General features: G+C 46.5%; 1 protein-coding gene across 1 annotated transcript in view; it reads right to left on the reverse strand.

Annotated features, from left to right (window-relative positions):
- Window positions 1–19,508, reverse strand: part of ZBTB20 (zinc finger and BTB domain containing 20) — a 778,251-nt gene that overhangs the window by 14,139 nt on the left and 744,604 nt on the right. The window contains exon 7 of the mRNA XM_063442031.1: window positions 18,625–18,825. The gene's annotated coding sequence lies outside the window, so the exon portion shown is untranslated. The remainder of the gene's footprint in view (window positions 1–18,624; window positions 18,826–19,508) is intronic.

The raw sequence follows: 19,508 nt of genomic DNA on the forward strand, positions 1-19,508 counted from the left end.
TGTGAGAGCGGGAGCACTGTCACAGCATATTCTCCCATAGACAGTGATGGTAACTGTGAGAGCGGGAGCACTGTCACAGCATATTCTCCCATAGACCGTGATGGTAACTGTGAGAGAGGGAGCACTGTCACAGCATATTCTCCCATAGACAGTGATGGTAACTGTGAGAGCGGGAGCACTGTCACAGCATATTCTCCCATAGACAGTGATGGTAACTGTGAGAGCGGGAGCACTGTCACAGCATATTCTCCCATAGACAGTGATGGTAACTGTGAGAGCGGGAGCACTGTCACAGCATATTCTACCATAGACAATGATGGTAACTGTGAGAGTGGGAGCACTGTCACAGCATATTCTCCCATAGACAGTGATGGTAACTGTGAGAGAGGGAGCACTGTCACAGCATATTCTCACATAGACAGTGATGGTAACTTTGAGAGAGGGAGCACTCTCACCGCATATTCTCCCATAGACAGTGATGGTAACTGTGAGAGAGGGAGCACTCTAACAGCATATTCTCCCATAGACAGTGATGGTAACTGTGAGAGAGGGAGCACTCTCACAGCATATTCTACCATAGACAATGATGGTAACTGTGAGAGCGGCAGCACTGTTACAGCATATTCTCCCATAGACAATGATGGTAACTGTGAGAGCGGCAGCACTGTCACAGCATATTCTCCCATAGACAGTGATGGTAACTGTGAGAGAGGGAGCATTGTCACAGCATATTCTCCCATAGACCATGATGGTAACTGTGAGAGAGGGAGCACTGTCACAACATATTCTTCCATAGACAGTGATGGTAACTGTGAGAGCGGGAGCACTGTCACAGCATATTCTCCTGTAGAAAATGATGGTAACTGTAAGAGAGGGAGCACTGTCACAGCATATTCTCCCATAGACCGTGATGGTAACGGTAACAGCATATTCTTCCATTGACAGTGATGGTAACTGTGAGAGAGGGAGCACTGTCACAGCATATTCTCTCATTGACCGTGATGGTAACTGTGAGAGCGGGAGCACTGTCACAGCATATTCTCTCATAGACAATGATGGTAACTGTGAGAGAAGGAGCACTGTCACAGCATATTCTCCCATAGACCGTGATGGAAACGGTAACAGCGGGAGCACTGTCACAGCATATTCTCCCATAGACCATGATGGTAACTGTGAGAGAGGGAGCACTGTCACAGCATATTCTCCCATAGACAGTGATGGTAACTGTGAGAGCGGGAGCACTGTCACAGCATATTCTCCCATAGACAGTGATGGTAACTGTGAGAGCGGGAGCACTGTCACAGCATATTCTACCATAGACAATGATGGTAACTGTGAGAGCGGGAGCACTGTCACAGCATATTCTCCCATAGACCGTGATGGTAACTGTGAGAGAGGGAGCACTGTCACAGCATATTCTCCCTTAGACAGTGATGGAAACTGTGAGAGCGGGAGCACTGTCACAGCATATTCTCCTGTAGAAAATGATGGTAACTGTGAGAGAGGGAGCACTGTCACAGCATATTCTCCCATAGACCGTGATGGTAACGGTAACAGCATATTCTTCCATTGACAGTGATGGTAACTGTGAGAGAGGGAGCACTGTCACAGCATATTCTCTCATTGACCGTGATGGTAACTGTGAGAGCGGGAGCACTGTCACAGCATATTCTCTCATAGACAATGATGGTAACTGTGAGAGAAGGAGCACTGTCACAGCATATTCTCCCATAGACCGTGATGGAAACGGTAACAGCGGGAGCACTGTCACAGCATATTCTCCCATAGACCATGATGGTAACTGTGAGAGAGGGAGCACTGTCACAGCATATTCTCCCATAGACAGTGATGGTAACTGTGAGAGCGGGAGCACTGTCACAGCATATTCTCCCATAGACAGTGATGGTAACTGTGAGAGCGGGAGCACTGTCACAGCATATTCTACCATAGACAATGATGGTAACTGTGAGAGCGGGAGCACTGTCACAGCATATTCTCCCATAGACTGTGATGGTAACTGTGAGAGAGGGAGCACTGTCACAGCATATTCTCCCATAGACAGTGATGGTAAATGTGAGAGCGGGAGCACTGTCACAGCATATACTCCCATAGACAGTGATGGTAACTGTGAGAGCGGGAGCACTGTCACAGCATATTCTCCCATAGACAGTGATGGTAACTGTGAGAGCGGGAGCACTGTCACAGCATATTCTACCATAGACAATGATGGTAACTGTGAGAGCGGGAGCACTGTCACAGCATATTCTCCCATAGACCGTGATGGTAACTGTGAGAGAGGGAGCACTGTCACAGCATATTCTCACATAGTGTCAGGATCGGGACAGGGATCCAACACGCAGAGTACAAAGAGTAGCAGATACGTATACCGGACCTTAGAATGGCCGGACTTAATGTAATACTACGTATAGAATGGTCAGGGACAAGCCGAGGTCGAGGGAACGAGAAGACAGGTAAGCGAGAGACAAGCCGGGTCAAGGATAACAGAGAAGACAGGTAAGTAATAACAAAGCCGGGTCAGAACCAAAAGACAGGAGTATACAAGAGCACTGTGTGACTAGGCTGGCTAGAACCACGACAGGGCAATGAGCAAATGCTGAGAGCTCCCTTAAATACCCTGGTTCTAGAGACTAATCACGCCTCCGCCGAGACCTGATTCGTGTCCGGGATTTGACTGACAGGTCGGGCTAGAATAGCGTCATGACGTCGACTATTGAGCGTCACGTTACAAAAAGGCATAGTTCTCTCGCGGCCGGCGTTTACATGCGCGAGGGGACCGCGAGGAACGGGAGAATCATGCCGTCTGGATGGAAAAACGTCTAAGTCTCTACCCGTCTCAGGGGTAGAGACTACAGGTACCCTGACACATAGACAGTGATGGTAACTGTGAGAGCGGGAGCACTGTCACAGCATATTCTCCCATAGACCGTGATGGTAACTGTGAGAGCGGCAGCACTGTCACAGCATATTCTCCCATAGACAGTGATGGTAACTGTGAGAGAGGGAGCACTCTCACCGCATATTCTCACATAGACAGTGATGGTAGCTGTGAGAGAGAGAGCACTCTCACAGCATATTCTCCCATAGACAGTGATGGTAACTGTGAGAGAGGGAGCACTCTCACAGCATATTCTACCATAGACAATGATGGTAACTGTGAGAGCGGGAGCACTGTCACAGCATATTCTACCATAGACAATGATGGCAACTGTGAGAGCGGCAGCACTGTCACAGCATATTCTCCCATAGACAGTGATGGTAACTGTGAGAGCGGGAGCACTGTCACAGCATATTCTCCTATAGACAGTAATGGTAACTGTGAGAGAGGGAGCACTGTCACAGCATATTCTCCCATAGACAGTGATGGTAACTGTGAGAGCGGGAGCACTGTCACAGCATATTCTCCCATAGACAGTGATGGTAACTGTGAGAGCGGGAGCACTGTCACAGCATATTCTCCCATAGACAGTGATGGTAACTGTGAGAGAGGGAGCACTGTCACAGCATATTCTCCCATAGACAGTGATGGTAACTGTGAGAGCGGGAGCACTGTCACAGCATATTCTCCCATAGACAGTGATGGTAACTGTGAGAGCGGGAGCACTGTCACAGCATATTCTACCATAGACAATGATGGTAACTGTGAGAGCGGGAGCACTGTCACAGCATATTCTCCCATAGACCGTGATGGTAACTGTGAGAAAGGGAGCACTGTCACAGCATATTCTCCCATAGACAGTGATGGTAACTGTGAGAGCGGGAGCACTGTTACAGCATATTCTTCCATAGACCGTGATGGTAACTGTGAGAGCGGGAGCACTGTCACAGCATATTCTCCCATAGACCGTGATGGTAACTGTGAGAGCGGCAGCACTGTCACAGCATATTCTCCCATAGACAGTGATGGTAACTGTGAGAGAGGGAGCACTCTCACAGCATATTCTCCCATAGACCGCGATGGTAACTGTGAGAGCGGGAGCACTGTCACAGCAGTTTCTCCTGTAGACAGTAATAGTAACGGTAAATGGTGAAACAATATCTGAGAGATTGACTAAAAGTTTTAATTAACTTTCTTTACAAATTCTCCTGATTGACCTTCCGACCTCCGATAAAAATACACCCTCCTACTTTTACACTAATAGTGTTCCATCAAACCCTTGTATTTCCCATTGACCCACGATCGATAGCTGTGAGATACAATGGTGTTTTAGAATAACAGTAATAAAATATCCCATCAATAAATTAAACCTGTCTAACCGCCACACCAATAATGAATGTCTGCTTCGATCTTCACATTGACAAATGCACCCTGCCACCTCAATTCATTAAACCAGACTTTACAAAGGCTAAGTGCTGACAGACAGATTTGCACCATTCTAATGTTCACACCTAGTTTCACACAATGTTAAATGTTGACCCCTAGCTTAACACAGTGCTGACAGCTCACACCTAGCTTTATTCACTGCTGAGCGCAAACACTTAGCCACATAATGCTCACACCTAGCTTAACACAGTGCTAAGTGCTCACATTGAACTTCACACAGTGCTAAGTGCTCACATTGAACTCCACACAGTGCCAAGTGCTCACATTGACCTTAACACAGTGCTAAGTGCTCACTTTGAACCTCACACAGTGCTAAGTGCTCACATTGAACCTCACACAGTGCTAAGTGCTCACATTGAACTTCACACAGTGCTAAGTGCTCACATTGAACTTCACACATTGCCAAGTGCTCACATTGACCTTAACACAGTGCCAAGTGCTCACATTGAACTTCACACAGTGCTACGAGCTCACATTGACCTTAACACAGTGCCAAGTGCTCACATTGAACTTCACACGGTGCTAAGTGCTCACATTGAACTTCACACGGTGCTAAGTGCTCACATTGACCTTAACACAGTGCCAAGTGCTCACATTGAACTTCACACGGTGCTAAGTGCTCACATTGAACTTCACACGGTGCTAAGTGCTCACATTGAACTTCACACGGTGCTAAGTGCTCACATTGAACTTCACACGGTGCTAAGTGCTCACATTGACCTTAACACAGTGCCAAGTGCTCACATTGAACTTCACACGGTGCTAAGTGCTCACATTGAACTTCACACGGTGCTAAGTGCTCACATTGAACTTCACACGGTGCTAAGTGCTCACATTGAACTTCACACGGTGCTAAGTGCTCACACTGACCTCAACACAACGGTAAGTGCTCACATTGAACTTAACACAATGCTAAGAGCTCACATTGACCTTAACACAATGGTAAGTGCTCACATTGACCTACACACAGTGCCAAGTGCTCACATTGACCTGGCAGCTGTCTGCTCACACCTAGCTTCATAAGTGCAGATAGCTCACTCCAAGCTTCACACACTGCTAAATATTCACACCCAGCTTTACACAATGGTGCCAGCTCACATCCAGCTTTACACAATGCTAAATATTCACACCCAGCTTTACACAATGCTGCCAGCTCACACCTAGCTTTACACAATGCTAAATATTCACATCCAGCTTTACACAATGCTGCCAGCTCACACCCAGCTTTACACAATGCTGCCAGCTCACACCCAGCTTTACACAATGCTAAATATTCAAACCCAGCTTTACACAATGCTGCCAGCTCAAACCCAGCTTTACACAATGCTAAATATTCACACCCAGCTTTACACAATGCTGCCAGCTCACACCCAACTTTACACAATGCTGCCAGCTCACACCCAACTTTACACAATGCTGCCAGCTCACATCCAGCTTTACACACTGCTAAATACTTACATCCAGCTTTACACAATGCTGCCAGCTCACACTTAGCTTTACACAATGCTGCCAGCTCACACTTAGCTTTACACAATGATACCAGCTCACACCTAGCTTTACACAATGCTGCCAGCTCACACCCAGCTTTACACAATGCTGCCAGCTCACACCCAGCTTTACACAATGCTTCCAGCTCACACTTAGCTTTACACAATGATACCAGCTCACACCCAGCTTTACACAATGCTGCCAGCTCACACCCAGCTTTACACAATGCTGCCAGCTCACACCTAGCTTTACACAATGCTGCCAGCTCACACCTAGCTTTACACAATGCTGCCAGCTCACACTTAGCTTTACACAATGCTGCCAGCTCACACCCAGCTTTACACAATGCTGCCAGCTCACACCCAGCTTTACACAATGCTGCCAGCTCACACCTAGCTTTACACAATGCTGCCAGCTCACACCCAGCTTTACACAATGCTGCCAGCTCACACCCAGCTTTACACAATGCTGCCAGCTCACACCCAGCTTTACACAATGATACCAGCTCACACCCAGCTTTACACAATGCTGCCAGCTCACACCCAGCTTTACACAATGCTTCCAGCTCACACCCAGCTTTACACAATGCTGCCAGCTCACACCCAGCTTTACACAATGCTGCCAGCTCACACCCAGCTTTACACAATGATACCAGCTCACACCCAGCTTTACACAATGCTGCCAGCTCACACCCAGCTTTACACAATGCTGCCAGCTCACATCCAGCTTTACACAATGCTTCCAGCTCACACCCAGCTTTACACAATGATACCAGCTCACACCCAGCTTTACACAATGCTGCCAGATCACACCCAGCTTTACACAATGCTGCCAGCTCACACCCAGCTTTACACAATGCTGCCAGCTCACACCCAGCTTTACACAATGCTGCCAGCTCACACCCAGCTTTACACAATGATACCAGCTCACACAGCTTTACACAATGCTGCCAGCTCACATCCAGCTTTACACAGTGCTGCCAGATCACACCCAGCTTTACACAATGCTGCCAGCTCACACCCAGCTTTACACAATGCTGCCAGCTCACACCCAGCTTTACACAATGATACCAGCTCACACAGCTTTACACAATGCTGCCAGCTCACATTCAGCTTTACATAATGCTGCCAGCTCACACCCAGCTTTACACAATGCTTCCAGCTCACACCCAGCTTTACACAATGCTGCCAGCTCACACCCAGCTTTACACAATGCTGCCAGCTCACACCCAGCTTTACACAATGCTGCCAGCTCACACCTAGCTTTACACAATGCTGCCAGCTCACACCCAGCTTTACACAATGCTGCCAGCTCACACCCAGCTTTACACAATGCTGCCAGCTCACACCCAACTTTACACAATGCTGCCAGCTCACACCCAGCTTTACACAATGATACCAGCTCACACCCAGCTTTACACAATGCTGCCAGCTCACATCCAGCTTTACATAATGCTGCCAGCTCACACCCAGCTTTACACAATGCTTCCAGCTCACACCCAGCTTTACACAATGCTGCCAGCTCACACCCAGCTTTACACAATGCTTCCAGCTCACACTTAGCTTTACACAATGATACCAGCTCACACCCATCTTTACACAATGCTGCCAGCTCACACCCATCTTTACACAATGCTGCCAGCTCACACCCAACTTTACACAATGCTGCCAGCTCACACCTAGCTTTACACAATGCTGCCAGCTCACACCCAGCTTTACACAATGATACCAGCTCACACCCAGCTTTACACAATGCTGCCAGCTCACACCCAGCTTTACACAATGCTGCCAGCTCACACCTAGCTTTACACAATGCTGCCAGCTCACACCTAGCTTTATACAATGCTGCCAGCTCACACCCAGCTTTACACAATACTGCCAGCTCACACCCAGCTTTACACAATACCAGCTCACACCCAGCTTTACACAATGCTGCCAGCTCACACCCAGCTTTACACAATGCTGCCAACTCACACCCAGCTTTACACAATGCTGCCAGCTCACACCCAGCTTTACACAATGCTTCCAGCTCACACTTAGCTTTACACAATGCTGCCAGTTCACACTTAGCTTTACACAATGCTGCCAGCTCACACCCAACTTTACACAATGCTGCCAGCTCACACCCAGCTTTACACAATGCTTCCAGCTCACACCCAGCTTTACACAATGATACCAGCTCACACCCAGCTTTACACAATGATACCAGCTCACACCCAGCTTTACACAATGCTGCCAGCTCACACCCAGCTTTACACAATGCTGCCAGCTCACACCCAGCTTTACACAATGCTGCCAGCTCACACTTAGCTTTACACAATGATACCAGCTCACACCCAGCTTTACACAATGCTGCCAGCTCACACCCAGCTTTACACAATGCTGCCAGCTCACACCCAGCTTTACACAATGCTGCCAGCTCACACCTAGCTTTACACAATGCTGCCAGCTCACACCCAGCTTTACACAATGCTGCCAGCTCACACTTAGCTTTACACAATGATACCAGCTCACACCCAGCTTTACACAATGCTGCCAGCTCACACCCAGCTTTACACAATGCTGCCAGCTCACACCCAGCTTTACACAATGCTGCCAGCTCACACCTAGCTTTACACAATGCTGCCAGCTCACACCTAGCTTTACACAATGCTGCCAGCTCACACCCAGCTTTACACAATGCTGCCAGCTCACACCCAGCTTTACACAATGCTGCCAGCTCACACCTAGCTTTACACAATGCTGCCAGCTCACACCTAGCTTTATACAATGCTGCCAGCTCACACCCAGCTTTACACAATGCTGCCAGCTCACACCCAGCTTTACACAATACCAGCTCACACCCAGCTTTACACAATGCTGCCAGCTCACACCCAGCTTTACCCAATGCTTCCAGCTCACACCCAGCTTTACACAATGCTGCCAGCTCACACCCAGCTTTACACAATGATACCAGCTCACACCCAGCTTTACACAATGCTGCCAGCTCACACCCAGCTTTACACAATGCTGCCAGCTCACATCCAGCTTTACACAATGCTTCCAGCTCACACCCAGCTTTACACAATGATACCAGCTCACACCCAGCTTTACACAATGCTGCCAGATCACACCCAGCTTTACACAATGCTGCCAGCTCACACCCAGCTTTACACAATGCTGCCAGCTCACACCCAGCTTTACACAATGCTGCCAGCTCACACCCAGCTTTACACAATGATACCAGCTCACACAGCTTTACACAATGCTGCCAGCTCACATCCAGCTTTACACAGTGCTGCCAGATCACACCCAGCTTTACACAATGCTGCCAGCTCACACCCAGCTTTACACAATGCTGCCAGCTCACACCCAGCTTTACACAATGATACCAGCTCACACAGCTTTACACAATGCTGCCAGCTCACATTCAGCTTTACATAATGCTGCCAGCTCACACCCAGCTTTACACAATGCTTCCAGCTCACACCCAGCTTTACACAATGCTGCCAGCTCACACCCAGCTTTACACAATGCTGCCAGCTCACACCCAGCTTTACACAATGCTGCCAGCTCACACCTAGCTTTACACAATGCTGCCAGCTCACACCCAGCTTTACACAATGCTGCCAGCTCACACCCAGCTTTACACAATGCTGCCAGCTCACACCCAACTTTACACAATGCTGCCAGCTCACACCCAGCTTTACACAATGATACCAGCTCACACCCAGCTTTACACAATGCTGCCAGCTCACATCCAGCTTTACATAATGCTGCCAGCTCACACCCAGCTTTACACAATGCTTCCAGCTCACACCCAGCTTTACACAATGCTGCCAGCTCACACCCAGCTTTACACAATGCTTCCAGCTCACACTTAGCTTTACACAATGATACCAGCTCACACCCATCTTTACACAATGCTGCCAGCTCACACCCATCTTTACACAATGCTGCCAGCTCACACCCAACTTTACACAATGCTGCCAGCTCACACCTAGCTTTACACAATGCTGCCAGCTCACACCCAGCTTTACACAATGATGCCAGCTCACACCCAGCTTTACACAATGCTGCCAGCTCACACCCAGCTTTACACAATGCTGCCAGCTCACACCTAGCTTTACACAATGCTGCCAGCTCACACCTAGCTTTATACAATGCTGCCAGCTCACACCCAGCTTTACACAATACTGCCAGCTCACACCCAGCTTTACACAATACCAGCTCACACCCAGCTTTACACAATGCTGCCAGCTCACACCCAGCTTTACACAATGCTGCCAACTCACACCCAGCTTTACACAATGCTGCCAGCTCACACCCAGCTTTACACAATGCTTCCAGCTCACACTTAGCTTTACACAATGCTGCCAGTTCACACTTAGCTTTACACAATGCTGCCAGCTCACACCCAACTTTACACAATGCTGCCAGCTCACACCCAGCTTTACACAATGCTTCCAGCTCACACCCAGCTTTACACAATGATACCAGCTCACACCCAGCTTTACACAATGATACCAGCTCACACCCAGCTTTACACAATGCTGCCAGCTCACACCCAGCTTTACACAATGCTGCCAGCTCACACCCAGCTTTACACAATGCTGCCAGCTCACACTTAGCTTTACACAATGATACCAGCTCACACCCAGCTTTACACAATGCTGCCAGCTCACACCCAGCTTTACACAATGCTGCCAGCTCACACCCAGCTTTACACAATGCTGCCAGCTCACACCTAGCTTTACACAATGCTGCCAGCTCACACCCAGCTTTACACAATGCTGCCAGCTCACACTTAGCTTTACACAATGATACCAGCTCACACCCAGCTTTACACAATGCTGCCAGCTCACACCCAGCTTTACACAATGCTGCCAGCTCACACCCAGCTTTACACAATGCTGCCAGCTCACACCTAGCTTTACACAATGCTGCCAGCTCACACCTAGCTTTACACAATGCTGCCAGCTCACACCCAGCTTTACACAATGCTGCCAGCTCACACCCAGCTTTACACAATGCTGCCAGCTCACACCTAGCTTTACACAATGCTGCCAGCTCACACCTAGCTTTATACAATGCTGCCAGCTCACACCCAGCTTTACACAATGCTGCCAGCTCACACCCAGCTTTACACAATACCAGCTCACACCCAGCTTTACACAATGCTGCCAGCTCACACCCAGCTTTACCCAATGCTTCCAGCTCACACCCAGCTTTACACAATGCTGCCAGCTCACACCCAGCTTTACACAATGCTTCCAGCTCACACTTAGCTTTACACAATGATACCAGCTCACACCCAGCTTTACACAATGCTGCCAGCTCACACCCAGCTTTACACAATGCTGCCAGCTCACACCCAACATTACACAATGCTGCCAGCTCACACCTAGCTTTACACAATGCTGCCAGCTCACACTTAGCTTTACACAATGCTGCCAGCTCACAACTAGCTTTACACAATGCTGCCAACTCACACTTAGCTTTACACAATGCTTCCAGCTCACACCCAGCTTTACACAATGCTGCCAGCTCACACCCAGCTTTACACAATGCTGCCAGCTCACACCCAGCTTTACACAATGCTGCCAGCTCACACCCAGCTTTACACAATGATACCAGCTCACACCCAGCTTTACACAATGCTGCCAGCTCACACCCAGCTTTACACAATGCTGCCAGCTCACACTTCGCTTTACACACTGCTGCCAGCTCACACTTCGCTTTACACAATGCTGCCAGCTCACACTTAGCTTTACACAATGCTGCCAGCTCACATCCAGCTTTACATAATGCTGCCAGCTCAAACCCAACTTTACACAATGCTGCCAGCTCACACCCAGCTTTACACAAGGATACCAGCTCACACCCAGCTTTACACAATGATACAAGCTCACACTTAGCTTTACACAATGCTGCCAGCTCACACCCAGCTTTACACAATGCTGCCAGCTCACAACCAGCTTTACACAATGCTGCCAGCTCACACCCAGCTTTACACAATGATACCAGCTCACACCCAGCTTTACACAATGCTGCCAGCTCACACCCAGCTTTACACAATGCTGCCAGCTCACACTTCGCTTTACACACTGCTGCCAGCTCACACTTCGCTTTATACAATGCAGCCAGCTCACACTTAGCTTTACACAATGCCGCCAGCTCACATCCAGCTTTACATAATGCTCCCAGCTCACACCCAACTTTACACAATGCTGCCAGCTCACACCCAGCTTTACACAATGATACCAGTTCACACTTAGCTTTACACAATGCTGCCAGCTCACACCCAACTTTACACAATGCTGCCAGCTCACACCCAGCTTTACACAATGCTTCCAGCTCACACCCAGCTTTACACAATGCTGCCAGCTCACACCCAGCTTTACACAATGCTGCCAGCTCACACCTAGCTTTACACAATGCTGCCAGCTCACACCCAGCTTTACACAATGCTGCCAGCTCACACTTAGCTTTACACAATGATACCAGCTCACACCCAGCTTTACACAATGCTGCCAGCTCACACCCAGCTTTACACAATGCTGCCAGCTCACACCCAGCTTTACACAATGCTGCCAGCTCACACCTAGCTTTACACAATGCTGCCAGCTCACACCTAGCTTTACACAATGCTGCCAGCTCACACCCAGCTTTACACAATGCTGCCAGCTCACACCCAGCTTTACACAATGCTGCCAGCTCACACCTAGCTTTACACAATGCTGCCAGCTCACACCTAGCTTTATACAATGCTGCCAGCTCACACCCAGCTTTACACAATGCTGCCAGCTCACACCCAGCTTTACACAATACCAGCTCACACCCAGCTTTACACAATGCTGCCAGCTCACACCCAGCTTTACCCAATGCTTCCAGCTCACACCCAGCTTTACACAATGCTGCCAGCTCACACCCAGCTTTACACAATGCTTCCAGCTCACACTTAGCTTTACACAATGATACCAGCTCACACCCAGCTTTACACAATGCTGCCAGCTCACACCCAGCTTTACACAATGCTGCCAGCTCACACCCAACATTACACAATGCTGCCAGCTCACACCTAGCTTTACACAATGCTGCCAGCTCACACTTAGCTTTACACAATGCTGCCAGCTCACAACTAGCTTTACACAATGCTGCCAACTCACACTTAGCTTTACACAATGCTTCCAGCTCACACCCAGCTTTACACAATGCTGCCAGCTCACACCCAGCTTTACACAATGCTGCCAGCTCACACCCAGCTTTACACAATGCTGCCAGCTCACACCCAGCTTTACACAATGATACCAGCTCACACCCAGCTTTACACAATGCTGCCAGCTCACACCCAGCTTTACACAATGCTGCCAGCTCACACTTCGCTTTACACACTGCTGCCAGCTCACACTTCGCTTTACACAATGCTGCCAGCTCACACTTAGCTTTACACAATGCTGCCAGCTCACATCCAGCTTTACATAATGCTGCCAGCTCAAACCCAACTTTACACAATGCTGCCAGCTCACACCCAGCTTTACACAAGGATACCAGCTCACACCCAGCTTTACACAATGATACAAGCTCACACTTAGCTTTACACAATGCTGCCAGCTCACACCCAGCTTTACACAATGCTGCCAGCTCACAACCAGCTTTACACAATGCTGCCAGCTCACACCCAGCTTTACACAATGATACCAGCTCACACCCAGCTTTACACAATGCTGCCAGCTCACACCCAGCTTTACACAATGCTGCCAGCTCACACTTCGCTTTACACACTGCTGCCAGCTCACACTTCGCTTTATACAATGCTGCCAGCTCACACTTAGCTTTACACAATGCTGCCAGCTCACATCCAGCTTTACATAATGCTGCCAGCTCACACCCAACTTTACACAATGCTGCCAGCTCACACCCAGCTTTACACAATGATACCAGCTCACACCCAGCTTTACACAATGATACAAGCTCACACTTAGCTTTACACAATGCTGCCAGCTCACATCCAGCTTTACATAATGCTGCCAGCTCACACCCAACTTTACACAATGCTGCCAGCTCACACCCAGCTTTACACAATGATACCAGCTCACACCCAGCTTTACACAATGATACAAGCTCACACTTAGCTTTACACAATGCTGCCAGCTCACACCCAGCTTTACACAATGCTGCCAGCTCACACCCAGCTTTACACAATGCTGCCAGCTCACACCTAGCTTTACACAATGCTGCCAGCTCACATCCAGCTTTACACAATGCTGCCAGCTCACACCCAGCTTTACACAATGCTTCCAGCTCACACTTAGCTTTACACAATGCTGCCAGCTCACACCCAGCTTTACACAATGCTGCCAGCTCACATCCAGCTTTACATAATGCTGCCAGCTCACACCCAGCTTTACACAATGCTGCCAGCTCACACCTAGCTTTACACAATGCTGCCAGCTCACACCCAGCTTTACACAATGCTGCCAACTCACACCCAGCTTTACACAATGCTGCCAGCTCACACCCAGCTTTACACAATGCTTCCAGCTCACACTTAGCTTTACACAATGCTGCCAGTTCACACTTAGCTTTACACAATGCTGCCAGCTCACACCCAACTTTACACAATGCTGCCAGCTCACACCCAGCTTTACACAATGCTTCCAGCTCACACCCAGCTTTACACAATGATACCAGCTCACACTTAGCTTTACACAATGCTGCCAGCTCACACCCAGCTTTACACAATGCTGCCAGCTCACACCCAGCTTTACACAATGCTGCCAGCTCACACCTAGCTTTACACAATGCTTCCAGCTCACACCCAGCTTTACACAATGCTGAGTGTTTACTACTCGTTTCACATACCTGAATGCTCTATGGCACATTAATCACTAGAAAGATGGAGCTCCCCCTTGAATACTTTTGTGCACTGGATGCAGGAAATGGTACAAGCAAAGGGTTTAAAACCACAAATCCCTACCAAGAATTGGGTACATTGACATTGTGGCAGGCTTGTGCAATGTATGATCATATACTGTAACTAAACCCCATTACTTTAACCTAGATTAGGTGTTTTTAAAAAAACGAATACAATCTTTAAGTTTTGCAGTTGCTGTTTAGATGAGAGAGTGCGCTGGATCTTGTGTATTATAAAATCACAAGCCCTGGTTGCTGTGTTCTTTAAATATTGTTCTTAATGTCATCCTTTACATGTCTAGTGAGTTCAAGCAGTCTGCATTGTGTCCTTTTAGAGTTTTAGGGGCGTATTTTACCTTAAACACAATGTACAACTACTGCGTATCCAGGACAACATGACCACGCATTTTACTTTTCTATCATATTTTTAGAATTTCATTTTTTTTGCGCCAGGAAATGTTGCATTTCATTGAGCTTGCAATTTAATGAGATGCCAATAATTAAAGGACCACTATAGGCACCCAGACCACTTCAGCTTAATGAAGTGGTCTGGGTGCCAGGTCCATCTAGGGTTAACCCTGCCTGCTGTAAACATAGCAGTTTCAGAGAAACTGCTATGTTTACTTTAGGGTTAATCCATCCTCTAGTGGCTGTCTCATTGACAGCCGCTAGAAGCGCTTCCGTGCGTCTCACTGTGATTTTCACAGTGAGAAGACGCCAGCGTCCATAGGAAAGCATTGAGAATGCTTTCCTATGGACTGACTGAATGCGCGCACGGCTCTTGGCGCGCATGCGCATTCAGCCAATGACGTCCAAAGGAGGAGAAGAGTCCCCAGCGCCGGAGAAAGGTAAGGGTTTAACCTCTTCCTCCAACTTCAGCCCGGCGGGAGGGGGACCCTGAGGGTGAAAACGAGTTTGTTTTCCAGGCTCTATAGTAGTCCTTTAACACTAGCCTGGCTTGGCTCGTCTAATCAGTGGCACTGGCACGCAATCACTTCCATCTTAGCTCTCATGAAGCTCAGCCAGCTATAGTATGTACCGGTATATTTATTGTCAAGCTATTATCTTTCATTTTCTTTACCTCAAATGCAGTATCTTTCTTATTATTTCTGTGTCTGCTCTCATTGATTCTGTAATTTCCATGTTAATTTGTTTTGTACTTTTTTCATTGTTTCTTTTTACAAAAAGAACAATGGTCGTTATTGAGGATCCGGATTTCTGCTGCTAGATTTACTGAGCATCAATAAGTCGCCTTAAAATCATTGTATATTCATCACTGAGGGGTTTATTCACTAAACAGTGAATTGTAAATTGAGAACCTAAATACATTAAAGGGATACTGTACACACAAAACTAATGTTTTGGTGTATAAATCATGCCCCTGCAGTCTCGATTCTCTGATTAGAAGTTAAAATACCTTCTGTTTCTGTTTATGCAGCCCTAGCCACACCTCCCCTCTCTATGACTGATACAGCCTCTATTGAAATTTGGATTACTTTTCAATCAGACATTACAGCATAATGTGTTTACTTTAGAAGTTTTTAATCTCCTGCTCTGATAAGTGAACTTTAATCACACACAGGATGCCGCTGCAGACACTAGCAGGCAATTATCAAAGCAGGAGATAGGAAATTCTAAATTAAACAGACCGTGCAATAAGGAAAACTCTTTTTTTTTTTAGTAAAAGTGTAGGGAGGCCTTGTCAGTCCATACCTCCCATGTGCCTCTATTTAGAAGAGACAGTTTTGGGATCAAATCCCTCTGTCACTCTTTTCTCTCATAATGTCCCTCTTTTCTAGCAGCTCCATATTGTTAGTGTGTCTGAGTGTTTAACAGAGCTCCACAGTAATAATACTCCCAGTAATGTGTCTGAGTATATAACAGAGCCCCACAGCAATAATACTCCCAGTAATGTGTCTGAGTGTATAACAGAGCTCCACAGCAATAATACTCCCAGTAATGTGACTGAGTGTATAACAGAGCTCCACAGCAATAATACTCCCAGTAATGTGACTGAGTGTATAACAGAGCTCCACAGCAATAATACTCCCAGTAATGTGTCTGCGTGTATAACAGAGCTGCACAGCAATAATACTCCCAGTAATGTGTCTGAGTGTATCACAGAGCCCCACAGTAATAACACTCCCAGTAATGTGTCTGAGTGTATCACAGAGCTCCACAGCAATAATACTCCCAGTAATGTGTCTGAGTGTATCACAGAGTTCCACAGCAATAATACTCCCAGTAATGTGTCTGAGTGTATAACAGAGCTTCACAGCAATAATACTCCCAGTAATGTGTCTGAGTGTATCACAGAGCTCCACAGCAATAATACTCCCAGTAATGTGTCTGAGTGTATAACAGAGCTCCACAGCAATGATACTCCCAGTAATGTGTCTGAGTGTATAACAGAGCTCCACAGCAATAATACTCCCAGTAATGTGTCTGAGTATATAACAGAGCTCCACAGCAATAATACTCCCAGTAATGTGTCTGAGTGTATCACAGAGCTCCAAAGTAATAATACTCACAGTAATGTGTCTGAGTGTATAACAGAGCTCCACAGTAATAATACTCCCAGTAATGTGTCTGAGTGTATCACAGAGCTCCAAAGTAATAATACTCACAGTAATGTGTCTGAGTGTATAACAGAGCTCCACAGTAATAATACTCCCAGTAATGTGTCTGAGTGTATAACAGAGCTCCACAGTAATAATACTCCCAGTAATGTGTCTGAGAGTATAACAGAGCTCCACCGCAATAATACTCCCAGTAAAGTGACATGCATTACTTGACATTTTTTTTAAACCAGCAAGCAAACAGTTTAAAACAAATATACAAATCAAAATAAAGTAAGAAAAACGTAACAACTTTTAAAAGTTTTTTTTAAAACTTACTATAAACTTGACTGCATTATTGGGCACACCTCCACAGGTATATAGAGGTGGGGGTGTGACAAGGAATGCAGAAACAAAGTGATTTAACTCCTCAAGGGCAGATTATTGATGCTCTAAACACTAAAACCACTTCATTAAAATAAAGTGTGTCCCGTTAAGGTTAAATAGCCATGCTGGGACTGTAGCTGGGTTGGAGAGTTTTTCCAAAACAGCAAGTTTTGTTTAAATTACGTTTCAGTTCCCTACAATTTACGTCTTTAGACATTTTAACTTGTCGGGTCTCATTGAATGCTTCTTATAAATCTAAGGAATAACTTGGTAGTAAGGCTCTGTTACTGAACTGACTCTCTGTTACCGTCTGCTGGGATTTCTGTACCAGGCTAGTTTAAATTTAATGAGCAGTATTAGTTTAATTTATGGCTTATAAGAAAAAAAAAGTGTGTTTGCTGAATATTTTTCAGAAATTACAAAATGATAACAGACAGCACCAGCATTTTGGTGGCACCAAAATAAAAGAAACTGATTTGTAAAATATAATATAGCCAATATCATATAGCATTCACTGACGGCATTATAGCCTTATTACCTGACATTACGAGGGGCATTTCTAGTGAGTAAAATAACAAAAACAACAATTTAGCCAAATCGATACAAAAACTAAACAGAATGAACCCGCTGGGGTTTAATTCACTCTTTGGTAATAAACTTTAAGAAGTGTTAAGAAGGGAAAGCACATTTATTTATCATCACTTATTTATAGTTCTGATAAGTTTTGCTGTGCTTTGAGATGGCTTTTGTGGCACTGGCTAGTTAACTCTTTTAGTGCTGAGTGTGTGACTAATCACGTTTCTATTTGCAATTAGGGATGTGGAAACACACTGTAACGTCGTTAACCTTCCAGTGATTTTGTCATGGCTCTAATAGTTCTTATGTGGCCCACACCTGCGGATAAAGGAAGGTGGCCGCTGCACATGGTAGTGACTTTGGCTCAGAATGTACTCACAATCAGGTGACTCGGTCTGTGTGTACACGCGTAGTGATTGGATGCTTGATGCTGAATGTGTTTAGTGGATGAGACTGGGCACCGGAACACAAAGCTACAAAGTTCTGGCAGGGATGGCCCAGGTTGGCGCGGCCTCCTCCTGGCTGAGTAATCTCATTCTCCACAGACGCCTTCTGGTTTTCAGCTGTCCGCAGCGTCTTCCTGTGAAGAGACAAAGGACCCTTTGAGGGGAACGGACTAGATGTTTGGGAACAGGAATTTTTAGAATATGTTTAAGATAACTTCCATTTCTTCTGCTTACAAAAGGACCACCAAAAAAAACACTGTGCATTGTACCCATCACCCTTGCAACACAATCAGACAAAAGGCTTCACCCAACCAAGACGGATTTTACACCCAAATGCCCTTTGCGTGGCTTGCGCAGAGGGCAGGCGTGGGTCACACAGACAGTCTATAAAAGGCACGGCATGTTGCTTTAATAATTGGCATTCTTATTAGGTGCTAAATTATTCCTCAGTAAGAAGAAAGACTGACACACAATGCTGTTAATTAGCTAATTGACATGAGATTGAAGAACAGTAGTTCATTTTCTCTCTGCAACAAATTTCAACTTTTATCGTGAACACAAAAAAAACAGGAATCCATTAAATAAATAAATAAAAAATCACACAAAAACCTGTATCTTCTTCTCAACCCCTAAAGTCAGAATTGAGAGCTACACAGTTACACAAGGTTACTCACAAGCTGGGATTTTTATCTAAGACTACAAATGTCATGTACTCCATGTATTCTGCAATATTATTATGCCTGCAAGGGCTTTAGGAAATTAATGTCGTATATAAATTTATGCAATTAGAGAGAAAGAAAAAGGATTTTCTTTTTTT

Source organism: Pelobates fuscus, chromosome 1, assembly GCF_036172605.1.
Source record: "Pelobates fuscus isolate aPelFus1 chromosome 1, aPelFus1.pri, whole genome shotgun sequence".
Lineage (NCBI taxonomy): Eukaryota > Metazoa > Chordata > Amphibia > Anura > Pelobatidae > Pelobates > Pelobates fuscus.